This window comes from Dama dama, chromosome 23 (genome assembly GCF_033118175.1).
Source record: "Dama dama isolate Ldn47 chromosome 23, ASM3311817v1, whole genome shotgun sequence".
Classification (NCBI taxonomy): Eukaryota; Metazoa; Chordata; class Mammalia; order Artiodactyla; family Cervidae; genus Dama; species Dama dama.
Genome location: NC_083703.1, coordinates 25835201 through 25849337, shown reverse-complemented (window position 1 = coordinate 25849337; position 14137 = coordinate 25835201).

Here is a 14137-nt window from a genome sequence, read left to right as displayed (position 1 = left end):
TGAAAGCTATAATGTACTTATTTTAATCTAGATCTACAGCATTAAATAAACAAATAGATAAATTTACAGCAGTAAATCAATCTCATTAAAAAAGGGATTGCAATACAATGAGATAAATCTATCTCCCACTGAAGTGGAGCTAGCAAGCAAAGGACTTCTCCAGTTGCTCAGCAGCAAAGAGTCTGTCTGCAATTAGGAGACTCAGGTTCTATCCCTGGATCAGGAAGATCCCCTGGAGGAGAGCCTGGCAACTGACTCCAGTATTCTTGCCTGAAGAATCCCGTGGACAAAGGAACCTGGCAGGCGACAGTCCATGGGGTCGCAAAAGAGTTGGACATGACTGAGCGACTAAACAATGACAACAACAATAGGGATGTTGGCTAGTTTGGAGGAGAGATCGTCAGACTGTGGTTGAGTCAGAAATACTCAGAGCCAAGGAAGGAGGCCAAGGATCAACAAGCATTCATTTAACCTCCCGAAGACCCACAGCTGATGTGAAGTTGAACAACTGCATCCTGTGTCAGCGACTCTCACTGGACATTACTTAATCTGTAAAGCTATCTTCACATGAACATTTTCATTAGAATGGAGCAAGCAGACATTCTGAGTCTGTAACCTGGACTGTGGTATATTCAATCAGAGGCTGAGTATTATTAAGTGATTCAACAGAATATGGAAAACCAGCATACGGTAAATGTCTGTAATATACCCACGGTGCTCAGATATTCCACACAGCCCTCTAACTCTTTCTGTCCCGTTATACAGTGTGGCTTTAAAAAAAATCTCCACTCCCTTTATCTTCCATTTCTTTCCCCCTCAAATTAGCCAATGATCAATGCTTTTCTCTGATATATCCCTTCTGGAAATGGCCTTGAACTTTCCACCATCACATCTACAAATGTACTTCTCTCTCTGCCCAAATCTCCCTCCTAGGTCTGGTCACTGGCCCTGGCTTCCTCCCAGTCTTACACCTTTCTCTCTCCTTGGTCTCTCCTTAGAGTCATCTTTCCAATACCTCAAATTAAAATAAACCCTTTGTTTTGGAATAGTTGTAGATTTCCAGAAAAGTTGTAAAAATAGTACAGAGAATTTCCACCTACCCTACACCCAGCATCCCCTAATGTTATCATCTTACATTAATTGCCATGGTACATGTGCCAAAATTAACAACCAGCTTGGATGCACTCGGACTACACCAGTTTTCCCCTCATCTCCTTTCTTCTGTTCCTAATAGCATTTTAACATATCCACATCTCTATAACATTAAAGCCAAACAACAAAAAACCTCTGTTACCAATCCATGACTTCCTACAGTTATCACCCTCTCTCTGCCTTCTTCCTCATAGATACTGTTTGCACCTCAATCCATGGCAGTCACTAGCAGTCTGTGCCCAGGTTGTTTATGACCCATCCATTTCCAAGTCCAAGGACCACTTCTTCTTCCTTAGCTATGTGCCTTCCCCGCTGCATTGATCACTGCCCTTAGTTTCTTCCTGTGCAATTTTGCTTTCCTACTTTCCATTCCCCCCTGCCAGGTATTTCTCTTTCTTCCTCCCTCCTCTCCTCCCCTCCCCGCCCCTTCTCTTTTCTCTGCTGAGATTCTCCCTTCCCTGCACATCATCCAGGGTTGGCTATTTCAGGTCTGATCTATAATTTCTTTTCTTTTCCCTCAAGGGATTCTCGCTGAGATATCCTGCCCAATTCTTCAATTAATAAACAGATCAAACGACTCACACTTACATCTACCTCCCTGGAGCACGGCAGCATCAGAGCGTAACTACAGATGCCCCACCCCCCAAGCCAGCTCCCCAGCAGCTGGAGCCCAGCTCCGCCCTGTCCTGGCGCTGGGCTGGGGATAAGGATTGTACCGAAGTTGGATACAGAGTGCTGTCAAACATCACAAAGCAGGCATCTCGCCTTCATTTTCTTTTCGTTTTGAATGGGTTTGACTGCAAAGGAGAATTGTCCTGGATCTAGACCCTGAGGCTGACAGGCATTCACACTGCCCCCAAGCCTGGGCTGGGGTGACTCCGGGTGAGGGAGGAGGACTTGCTGTGGCATCAGTGATGCCTATGGAACCGTAATGGCTGAGTAAGAGCTGTCATCAGGATTCTGTGCCGAGGTGCAGGAGAAAGATGGAAGTGTGTGCACTGATGACCGGCCTCAGATGCGCCCCTCTGCCCCTTCACATCTCGGGTAGGACTCTTTGTAAGCTGCATGCTGCCACTAAGAAGACATTTTCTTCCATCTGGAAGGGTAGAAGCCTGGCCAAGACCTACCCTTCCTTCAGACCTTGGCCCCAGTGTCCCTTCCTAGGGCTGTCTTGCTTGAGCCCTCAGGCGGTTTTGGATCTCTCTCCTGATTCTGCTTCTGATCACACACCTGCCTCAGCGTTGTGTCCAGCCCTCCACTAGTGCAGGAATTGTCGTCGGTGTGGACTGCTGCTCCTCCAGCATCTCGGAAGTGGCAGCTCCAAGGAGCTTTGGTGAATGTCAGTTGGGTGAATGAAGGGTTGAAAGAATGAGTACAAACTGGCTGCCTTGCCTTGCACACGTGAGGACCACAGATGGAAGGAGGAGGAACCAGTTACCTCCACCCCCGCACCGTCCCCTGGATGCTTCTCCATTTGACTGTGCCTTCCTAGTATGTAAAGACAGAATTAGAAAAGGAACAGAAGTAATATTTTTATTAGTCTATTTAAAGAATCTGGCTGATTTTTTTCTCTCTTGGAGTGTACACCAATGAAGAATGCCAACACTCTTTTGGAAGCAGGAATTTTCCTGGCAGCCTGCCTCTCACTCCACCATCCCCGGACTTTCCAAGGGCCTCTGAGCAACCCCCTCACTTATCTCTCCATACCAGCCCCCAATCCTCTAATTAAATCATCTTCCCACTCTCCTTGCCCCCACAACTTCCATCCAAAAAGCACCTCCAGCCCCCCACACAAGTTTATAAGGCATATGTGGGGGCAGGGCTAATAAAGGAGCAAGGGGAAGCCTCTTCTTCCTTTTTTAGGAACAGAAAAGCACTGGGTAAAAAGCCAGTATGACTGAGTTCGGCGTGTCTTCTCTGACAGCATAAACTCATGTACTTGGGAGGATGTCTCTTCGTGGACATGATTTGGTTTGACAGCTCCTTTATCTGCCCTGCAGTAAAGGAGCCAAATGCAGAGCCTTCTGGGGAGTTCTTCCCGGTAAAAAGAAGTCTCCATTAAGACTCAGGCTGGCTGTCACAAGTCATTGTGAACTCAGAGGCCATCTCAGGAAAGGACAGTTCGCGGGGCTGACCTCTGTTCCTAAGAATAAATGAGTGACAATCACACTGCTGTGGTTTGCTCTGTAGCTGGCCATGCCATGTTGGGCGCTGTTCAGACAGCTCAGGAGAGAGAGTGACATTCTAAGGGAAACAGCACCGACAGACTGGCCGAAGCAGGCATGTCTGTGTCACTATGTTTACAAAGAACAGTGAAGTGACACTAAGGCTGTTAGCAACCCATGCTCTCTCTTGCTACCCAGGCCTACGTACCTGCTCTCTATTTCTGCTGCTCTGACTCTGCTCCTCAAATTCTTTCCAGGGAACATAGATTACATTATTCCAATCACATGAAAAAGCAAGTGACTTCTTTATTGTGTTATGAAATGTCTTAAATTTTACCTGGGATCCCAACAGGTCATACTGGTGCTCCCAGACCTTCTCTAAAAGACTATCTTAAATGCTCATTTAAATCTGGGTGCAGGGGGTTTCCTTGGTGGTCCAGTGGTTAAGAATCTGACTTGCAATGCAAAGGACACCAGTTTGATCCCTGGTCTGGGACGATTCCACATGCTGCGGGTGAACTAAGCCCGTGTTCTGCCAACCGCAACTACTGAGCCCACATGCCACAGATACTGAAGCCCGTGTGCCCTAGAGCCCATACTCTGCAACAAGAGAAGCCACTGCAATGAGAAGCTGCACCAGAACTAGAGAGTAGCCCTCGTTCGTCGCAAAAAAGACCCAGCACAGCCAAAAATAAAAATTACATAAAAAAAAAAAAAGAATGCAAAAAAAAAAAAAAATCTGGGTGCAGAAAGGTGGACAACAGCTCCTAAAGGCTCAGAACCTGACGCCTGACCCACTGGGAACCATCACCTCCATGTCAATTTAGGTCAGTGTGTTACCTTCCTCAAGAGTATCTGCACTTAAAGTTCCCCTCAAAACTGAGGAGTGAGGCGACTTTATCATTAATGGATCACAGCATCAGAGAGCAGGTAAATGGGAGAGGAGGGAAGGGATGCAGGTCAAGGAACCACGCCCCCTAGTGGCAAGGAAGTGGCAGAGGGGAGGGTTTCATTAGTATCCATCCTGCCTACTGTTCATCATGACCTCAAGCATTTGATGCGGTCACAACTCAGCTTAGGCTGTACAAAGCCAGGTGATGATTGACAAGGGAGTCTCATCTCAGCTGCTTACCAACCTTGAAGTGCAGATCCACAGAGAAGGAAGAGCTGAGGGCAGTGCACAGCCCCCACTGTCTTAACTAGATCACCATCAGTGCCATGCCTGGACAATCACCCTCGGCAGGGAAGTCAAGACCATCCAATGCTTCATTAAAACACTGGGTGATGCTGGTCCAGTTTTCCCACACTCATAATTAATACAATTTCCTTCTCAAATCTATTACTTATGTGTTTTTAATTTGGAAGTTGGGTGGGGAAGAGAATGGTTAGTCAGAGAAGCAGAACCCCTAAACACACACACACATAAATACATCTTAAAAAAACATTGCTTCCTACAGCAATGTGATGTGCGTGTTAGTCATTCAATCATGTCCGACTCTTTGAGACCCCATGGACTGTAGCCCACCAGGCTCCCCTGTCCATGGGGATTCTCCAGGCAAGAACACTGGAGTGGGCTGCCATACCCACTCCAGGGGAATCTTCTCAACCTAGGAATTGAACCCAGGTCTCCTGCATCGCAGGCAGGTTCTTTACCATCTGAGCCACCAGGGAAGCCCTTCTTATATGTGATGGTAAAATGAAAAGGGTGAATATGTTTTCACTTTAATGGTAAATGCTCTAAAGTTGCCAATGATGATAACATTTCTAACTGGAAACACCCACAGGCCACGTGTGGAGAACTGGGATTGTTTTGGGTGCCTTCTTACCATTTCAAAGTGATAATGGGTCCGAGGCAGGTAGATAATAAAGCCAGTCTAGAACCTTGTGGACAGTGTGCCCAGTTGTGGAAATACCTCTGAACTCAGAGCCAGATGACTTGAGTCCTGACTTTTCACTTATCAGAGACGTGACATTGGTGGGTCACTTACTCTACTTTCAATATTCTCACCTTTAAAATTGGGTTACTGGTACTGACATCACAGCATATTTGTATGGAAGAAATGAATAATATATGGATTGGAATCTGGGATTCCATCACAGGCAGGGACATCTCCACCCTCAATGGTCTTCTAACCAAGAAGGTAAATATACAAGTAAAACTGGAAGCTGGAAGGACTGTATCTGTTATGGTTGTCAAACCTCGATAAACCCTTCTGGAGGCATTTGCTGCCACCTTCTCCCTATCACAAGAAAAAAATCTTAACGCAGTACTATTTTATATATATGTGTGTGTGTGTGTGTGTGTGTGTGTGTGTGTGTGTGTGTATATAATGGTTTAGTCACTAGGTTGTGTCTGACTCTTTTGCAGTCCCATGGACTGTAGCCTTCCAGGCTCCTCTGTCCATGGGATTTCCCATGCAATAATACTGAAATGGGTTACCATTCCCTTCTCCAGGGGATCTTCCCAACCCAGAGATTGAACCTGGGTCTCCTGCATTGAGGGCTGATTCTTTACCATCTGAGCCTCATGGGAAGCCCAAATAAATTTTCTTTAGTGTGTGCATCACTGACTCCAGTCCTGAGTAGTAAAAAATCAGCAGATCCTTGGAGGAGCCCTGAAGTCCACCGTCTGCAACTCCGTGCCTGTGGACCCATCAGGTTTGAGATCTTGCTAACAAGGCCTGGACCAGGGGTTTGATTTCTCTCTCCACCAGCACCTGTCATGCTGCTTGGAGCCAGACATCACCACTGTAGACCAGCCTTCAGGCTTGTGGCTGTTCATGATGCAGAGGGACGGGCTTACACCTAGTGTAATTCAGTGTCCCACTGAATTCAACAGCTTCAGGTTGTCTTTATCTGCCTTGTCATTTTACACACTGACAGTTTCTTTTACCCAGGATTTAATCTACTTTTGTGTAGTATTTCATTCTCTTTTACTTAACCTAGAGCCTTGTCCTATAGGAGGTTTCCCCTAGCTTAGGGGCGCTCACTTTTCTTTCCCTGGTGAGGATTGTAAAGATTTCTGTAGCAGTCAGGGGTGCAGATGGATTTACTGCCCATGATCTAATCCCAGAAATTGAGATATTTCCCTGGGAGTCTGCCTGTTCTCCTCTTCCTATATAGAAATACCCACTTTTCCCTGATTCTTCAGAAGACCTTTTCACCTAAGGTTCAGAAATGTCCACTTTTCCCTCAGCTTTTCTTTTCTACAGTAACTTCCATTTTATAATCATTTTTCTATCCCGTCTTCCTTTTTCCCAACTCATGCTTTTGCTTAATTTTCTTTAAAACTATTTTTTGATGGGCCTTTTAAAAAAAATTTAAGCACATTCTTCACTTTTAGTCATTTCATCTGAGTGCTTATTGGTTGCCTTGAACTCCATCATCTTCACCTTTGACCTTCTGTCTCTTCTATGAACCTAGGCAGTCCTGTTCACCTCCAAGTGTTGGCCCCCAGGGCACCACCTGAGACTCATCTGATGGCCAGAGGTACACGGAACAAGCTTTACAGTGAAGTGCACTTGGCAAAACAGTTGGGTGGTGACAGTAACCTACAAGCTGCCCTACTGGTGTCTCACAGACTTCAGAGGAAGATACAAGCCTGGGGGTGAAGATGGAGCAGAGTCCGAGCATAAGGGTCACTCAGGAACTTGGGCTCCATCCTTCAGGGAGAAGGAGACATTAGAAACATTGACACTGAAAAGATTGGACATCTGCAGTCCAGCTGGCCCATAAGTTCAACTGAGAAGTCAGGACTGGGTCAGAGAATGAGTCATGATAGAAACTGTGCTCCAAAGTGGTCACCCAGAGAGGGTGTCTAGAGAAAGAAAAGTCAAGGTGACACCTGGGCAGAGCAACAGCTGATTTGCCAAGCTGACTCCTTGGCAAACCAACTATTCCTGGTTTGCCAAGGAAGAGTTAGTGGAGGAGCAGACAGAGCAGTCGGGGGTGGGGGGAAGTGAGAAGAGAGCTTCTCACCACCATCAGGGGAAACAGGGGCACCGGTTACAAAGGGGAAAGCATTAGCCTTGGAACTGGAGAAAGTATAGTGGAGCAGATGAAATCTAAATTGTGGAAAATTTATAAAACAAAGCAATACAATGTTCACTGCAACACCATTTACAATAGCCAGGAATGGAAGCAACCTTAATGTCCATCAAAACAGGAATGGATAAGACGTGGTATGTATGTACAATGGAATATCACTCAGCCTTAAAAAAGAATGAAATAATGTCATTTGCAGCAACACGGATGGACTTAGAGATGGTCATTCTTCGTGAAGTTCAGTCAGAGCAGGACAAACAGCGTATGACACCAATCACTTCTTAAGTCTGAATTCCTTAGCAGCAGACACCCATTCACCATCTAGGTCCTGTCCATCTTCTCATCCTATGTGTGTGTCATCACCTACTGTCTTCGCTCCAGCTCCAGCCACACATTGAAACCAAACTTGGCCTCTACCTTCTGCATCTGCCTTCAGCTTTTCCCACCACCTGGGATTCTCACCCTGACATCTTCCCAGGGTCAACTGCTCATGTTCCAAAAGCAAACTCTTTCCCTGACTACCTGATCCTATATCACTGCCAAGCCCATGCCATTAACCCCACAGAGTCCACACCTCCCTAAAATGATTTTCCTCTCTTTGCTGCCAGGTTTCTCCTTTACTCTCAAATGTCAGCTGTGAGAAGAGAGTTATGCCTTGTTCATGGCTGTCTTTCCAGAGCCTAGAAAAGGGGCGGACATACAGTTACCACTCAGTAGTTATTTGTTGAAGAAAAAGAGGAGGAAGACAGCAAAAAAAAAGAAAAAAAAAAAAAAATGAGGGAGAAAAGAAAATAGATGAAGTCTGTCTGCTGAGAACTCAAGCAAAGCAGCAGCCCAATACTGATCGTTAGGCCGTTTGCTTCAACACACAAGGGAGAACAGTGTGCAGTTTTCATGTCAATTATTTATGTGTAGAAATCCATCAAGGGCTTTAAGCTGCCTCTGACCGATTCACATACACTGGTGTTCTAAGTACTTCAGTGTATAAATATTTGAGTCATTGAGGAAGGCAGTTATTTTTCTCATAAACATTCTTCCTGAGATATAATTTAGCCCATTAAATTGCACATGTTCTCAAAAAAGGCATTCATAAAGTGTAAAGAAACTCAGTCGTGGTGGGTGGCAGTGGTCTTGTCTGATCATTAATTACAAAGAAACTGAGCCAGGATTGGGGGCGGGGCAGATTTTACATCAGCTCTACAGTAAGACTTCTCTGTTTTCTGATGTCCACGCACCTGTTGGGCTTCAGGAATAAGAACCACAGCTTTGCTTGTCTTACACTATGGACTGTCTCATACATTCCAGACCACCTTGCAGTAATCATGAAACTAATGCACATTGGGGATTTAGTCCTAGAGATGATCAGGTTTTTTTTTTTTCTTAATTCCTGTTTCTTTCTTTCGTTTTCTTTTTTCAACCATACCATGCCGTCTGTGGGAATCTTAGTTCCACAACCAGGGACTGAATTCACGCTGTCAGCAGTGAGACCGTGGAGTCCTACCAGGGAATTCCCTGACCAGCTTTCTTTAGCAGTCCATGGAAAACTATATTCCCAGACACAGTTCTACAAGAAACTGCAAATTGGGAGCTTGTGAAATACTTTTAGTACTGAGAATACTTTATATAAATCAAAATAAAAATTGACCATAATTATAAGTTTTTTTTATTGTTGTTCAGTCGCTAAGTCATGTCTGACTCTTTGCAACCCAACAGGCTCCTCTGTCCACCACTATCTCCCGGAATTTGCTCAAATTCATGTCCACTGAGTCAGGGATGCTATCTGACCATCTCATACTCTGCTGCCCTCTTCTCTTTTTGCCTTCAATCCTGAGATGTCGATGTTCAATCTTACAATCTTCTGCTTGACCACATCCAATTTACCTTGGTTCATGGACCTAACATTCCAGGTTCTTATGCAATATTTTTCTTTACAGCATCAGACTTTCTTTCACCACCAGAAACATCCACAACTGAGCATCATTTCCACTTTAGCCCTGTCGCTTCATTCTTTCTGGAGCTATTAGCAATTGCCCTCCACTCTTCCCCAGTAGCATACTGGACACCTTCTGGCCTGCAGAGGCTCATCTTCCAGTGTCCTATCCTTTTGCCTTTGCATACTGTTCATGGGATTCTCCAGGAAAGAACCCCAAAATTTTTAAAAAAACTAAAATCACTCATAACCCCAAACCCCTAACATCTAAAAAAATAATTTATTTCTCCACTTCTTAGTTGTTGTTTAAGTATATTCCATTTTACATCTGGTTATTCTAAGAAAGCAGCAAGTAATGAAGTGATTAGGAGCATAAGATCATGAGAAAAGCCTTCGTTATACGTTTGGGGTGTGTGTGCAAGTGTGTATATGTATGTATATGGGGTTGGCCAAAAGGTTCATTCAGGTTTTTCTATGAGATGTTACAGAAAAATCCAAATGAACTTTCTGGCCTACCCAGTATGTTCATACTTCTCTGCATGATCGTCTCAGTCTTGGATTTGGGGGGAAAGTTTTATACTCATTGTTCAAAATTTCAAGTTTTGGGGGGAGGGATGATAATGATACACTGATTCATGAGACAGTCATAAAATATTTTTCCTTTTTATTAAAGAATGGGTTCTTTCCAGCTAATGGGTGCAAGTGAGACCCCCTCTCCCTTCTTGTTTCTGCTCTCAGAAGTCCAGGCAAAGCACTTTGTGGGGTCACCTTTAGGCCATCTGATACAATCAAAGGAATCTCCCTGGACTTCCCTGGGGGTCCAGTGGTTGAGAATCCACCTGCCAGTGCAGAGGACACAGATTCAATCCCTGGTCTGGGAAGAGTCCACATGCCTCGCACCAACAAAGCCCAAGCGACACAACTACCGATTCCATGCTCCACAAGAGAAGCCACTGCAATAAGAAGCCTGTGCATCACAACTAGAGAGTAGCCCCTGCTCACCGAAACTAGAGAAAGCCTGCACACAGCAATGAAGGCCCAGCACAGCCAAAAATAAATAAATAAATATTTTTAATAGGGGTCTCCCTGAGGATCCTGGAGTCTGGGGCTCCCCTCCAGCGTTCCCTTATCTCTGTGACCTTGGGCAGGTGACTGAACCTTTCTGATGTCCTGCTACCATCCTTTATAAAGTGGAAGACACACTTTGGCTGCCCTAAGGAAGTCCAGCTGATGGCTGAACTCCATCTCCAGGCTGGTGGCTGTGGGTGGGGCAGGTCATGGCTTGGGACACACAGGAAGCCAGTCCCTACATGAAGAGGCCTGTAGAGACAAGCTCCCACGACTCATGCTGCTCAGCCCCTCTTGGCTCACTCAGCAGACAGCACGTGAGCTCCAGGGTCCTGGGAAGACATCCCCCCATGCAGGTCAGAACTTCATCAGCAGCAACATAATAAGCAGCCCCTCCCTGGTCTGACAATCAGACAGCAGGCTGCACCCTGGTACTTTAGGTGCCTGCTTGGCAATAGGGGGACTACTCTGCGAGATATCCAAGTCAATGTGAAATCTGTTCCTAAACACACACTCTCAGCCATGCACTCATCCTTGTGATGGATGGAAAGAGTAAGAGATTTCAAGTTCCCGGGCCAGGGTCAAAGGTTGGCCCATCTCCGACTAGTTGAGTGAATGTGGGCAAGTTATTTAACCTTCCTGGTCCTTTCTTCTCTCACCTGCAAAACAGGAATACTAAAATTTTGACCCTCAGAGAGTTCTTTGACAGACTCAATGATAAATAAGATAATGTAGGTGTAGTAACTTGATTCTGCTCACCAATATTTCATTTTCTCATTTTCTTCTGGGTCACAGTGAAACTGAGTCCCCCTAAAACTGAGTTCCTCTGCTGAGTTTATGATTAATCTCTCTCTCTCTAAAACTTTATTCCCTTTCTTGTCCCGTACCTGTTCCCCTCAGAATTGAGAAATATCAAAGAAAATAGGGGACAGGAACTGAGCAGGACTCTGCAGGGCCCTTTCATGTCCCCAGCTTCTTTTTTGGTCTTCCCTGAGTTCCAAAGAGCAGATTCAAAAGCAGAGTCAAACACTTCATGATTTGAGAAGTAAGGGAATACGAAATAAAGGGAAAGCAGCCAAGCAAGAAAAGTACTGATAGTTTAAACAAGAGTTGAGTAATAAAACAAGTCCTAGAACTCCCCATTCCTCCTCCACAGATACACATAACAATCTGATGCACATCTTTAAGTTCTTCTGCAGGAACTAAGACTCCCACCCAGGCAGAGGATGGTGACCATATGCTGACCACAAGCACACAGACTACAGATTGGTTGGAACCAGAAAACTGATGATTAAGATTCCCAAAACACCACCCTGTTAACCTCACCACCAACCAATTAGAAAGGAGGTGGAGCTGATCACACACCCTGCAACCCTCACCCCAGCGTTGCCTTTAAAAACCCTTGCCTGAGAGCCACTGGGGAGCTTGGGTCTTCTGGTGCCCTGGAATGAATGCTGTAAGTCCCTTCACTGAAATCAGGTATCAGGAGACTGGCCTTGCTGGGTGTCCAGCGAGAGGACCCAAGTTTGGTGCAGTAACAACAGGATTGCACGTGCCTGCTCCCACTCCCACGGGGTTGGACGTGGTCATATGACTTCCTCGGACCAGTGCAATTTGAGCAGAAGGGACATATATCATTTCCAGGAGAGCAGTTAAGAGCCAATACATGATTTTTTTCCCCACATTTCCTTTCCTTGCTGTGATGACTCTGTCAGTGAAGTGGGGAAAGGAGCAGAGCACAGTCTTTAACAGAAGGACAGCTGCTGAGGATGTGGCAGAAATTGGTTAGAACCAACTGGGTCCAAAACGGCCAGAGATTCAACTTCCAGTGGACCTTGAGCCTCATTACGAGTTCACTGTACTACACTAGCATCTAAATGACACACCCACAGGCTCCATGACAGTTCTGAGGCTGACCACAAAAGGACAAAAAGGGGGGCAGTGACCCAATTTCTGGAAATCCCCGGCCTTTCCTCAAAGTAGTTGGAATAATCCTCCCATTCATTATCATATGAAATTACCCAGCCTATAAAAATTAACCACCTCATACTTCAGGGTCTCTCACTTCTGAGATGGCCCACACTGTCTGTGGGGTGTTTCTCCCAAGGTCACTCTCACTTTCCAAAATGACCCCATCCCCTTGGGCCACTTTTGAGATGGACCGAACATGCATTCCGTCTATGGAATGTGTATCTCTCTAAATAAGTCCACTTCTTACCTAGCACTTTGTTTCTTGCTGAATTCTTTCTATAAAGATACATAAAGAACCTGAGCTTCATTAAGTCCTAAGACCAGGTGTGTGATCTCAATTAAAAGACCATAGGTTCGAACTCTAACCTGGATTTTGGCTGGGCTTGAGTCCCAGTCCACCGGTTCTAGTTCCAATCTGAGTTATGCACTTTCAGCAGCCCATTGACACTAAAGTACCCTGAGCAAAAGCACTCCTGACCCAGGAGAGAAATACTTCCCCATGCAGCTGACTTTGCAAGTATGAGACATGAACTTTTTCTGTGTTATGCTAAGAAAATTTTGGACACTCATAAGTATGATAAAACCTAGCCTATCCTGATAAATATATATAAGAAAAGCTTTTCCAAATATAACATGCTCCATAAATACTATTTATGGCTATTTCAGGTATCTGTTGAGATCATGTGATTAATATCTAACATGGTAGCACTATGAAATATCTGGACTACTGCTGAGGTAACCCATTCTTATTTCATTGCAGTCATCAAATGTCTCAGAGCACCCATTATGTTTCTGATACCATTCCAGGCAATACATATCCAATACTTTCTCTCTGATATTAAAATCTTTTAAAAACCAATTGCATTTACACTTGGCATACCCTTTGAAAGCATAATGATGCCTCATCATCACACCAAAGACTAATACAAGTAAATCTTGCACTTTGTAGAACTCTCTAGGCTACTGTTAGTCATGGATAGAGAGGGGCTGAACAAAAATATTTCAGTATATACAGTGCTGAAGTGAAGTGGAAGTTGTTCAGTTGTGTCCAACTCTTTGCAACCCCATGGACTATACAGTCCATGGAATTCTCCAGGCCAGAATACTGGAGTGGGTAGCCCCTTCTCCAGGGGATCTTCCCAATCCAGGGATCAAACCCAGGCCTCCCGCATTGCAGGTGGATTCTTTACCAGCTGTGTCACAAATGAAGCCCATATATAGTGCTGGGGAGGAAGAAATCTTCCTTTGTCCTTCCAAGTTCTTCTGGCTGGTCTAAGAATTAAATTGACATAAGATAGATTAAGAGGAGAAAATCAAACAAAAGTTTAATAACATGACAAAGGAGAGCTGAATAACTCCCTCAAATGGCCAAAACCCTCACTTTAAATGCCATCTTTAGCTAAAGACAAAAGAGGATACTGGACATAGTGCTTTGGGACACTAAAGGGGAGGAAGCTAATTTGCATGGAGATGGAAGAGCACTGAGCCTATATTCTTTGCAGATACCTCAGGTGATAGCTCCATTCTGGGAACAATCCCTTTATCTAAATTCTTCAGGCAGCTAAGGGGCAGGTAACAAGAAAGACTTCCTGAGTCTTCTTAAAAACGATCAACGTAATTTAATTATCATGCCAAACAGACATATATTAGGGTGGTAAACTTTGCTTCCCTACATGGAAACATTCTCCTTCAGGAGTTACATGGTGATGAATTTGTATGTTCCAGCACAAGAACTTCAAGCTGTTGTTAAGCAAATTAGTCTGCCACCCCTTGATAATCTGAAGATAGGTGGCTGATTGTGTATGAG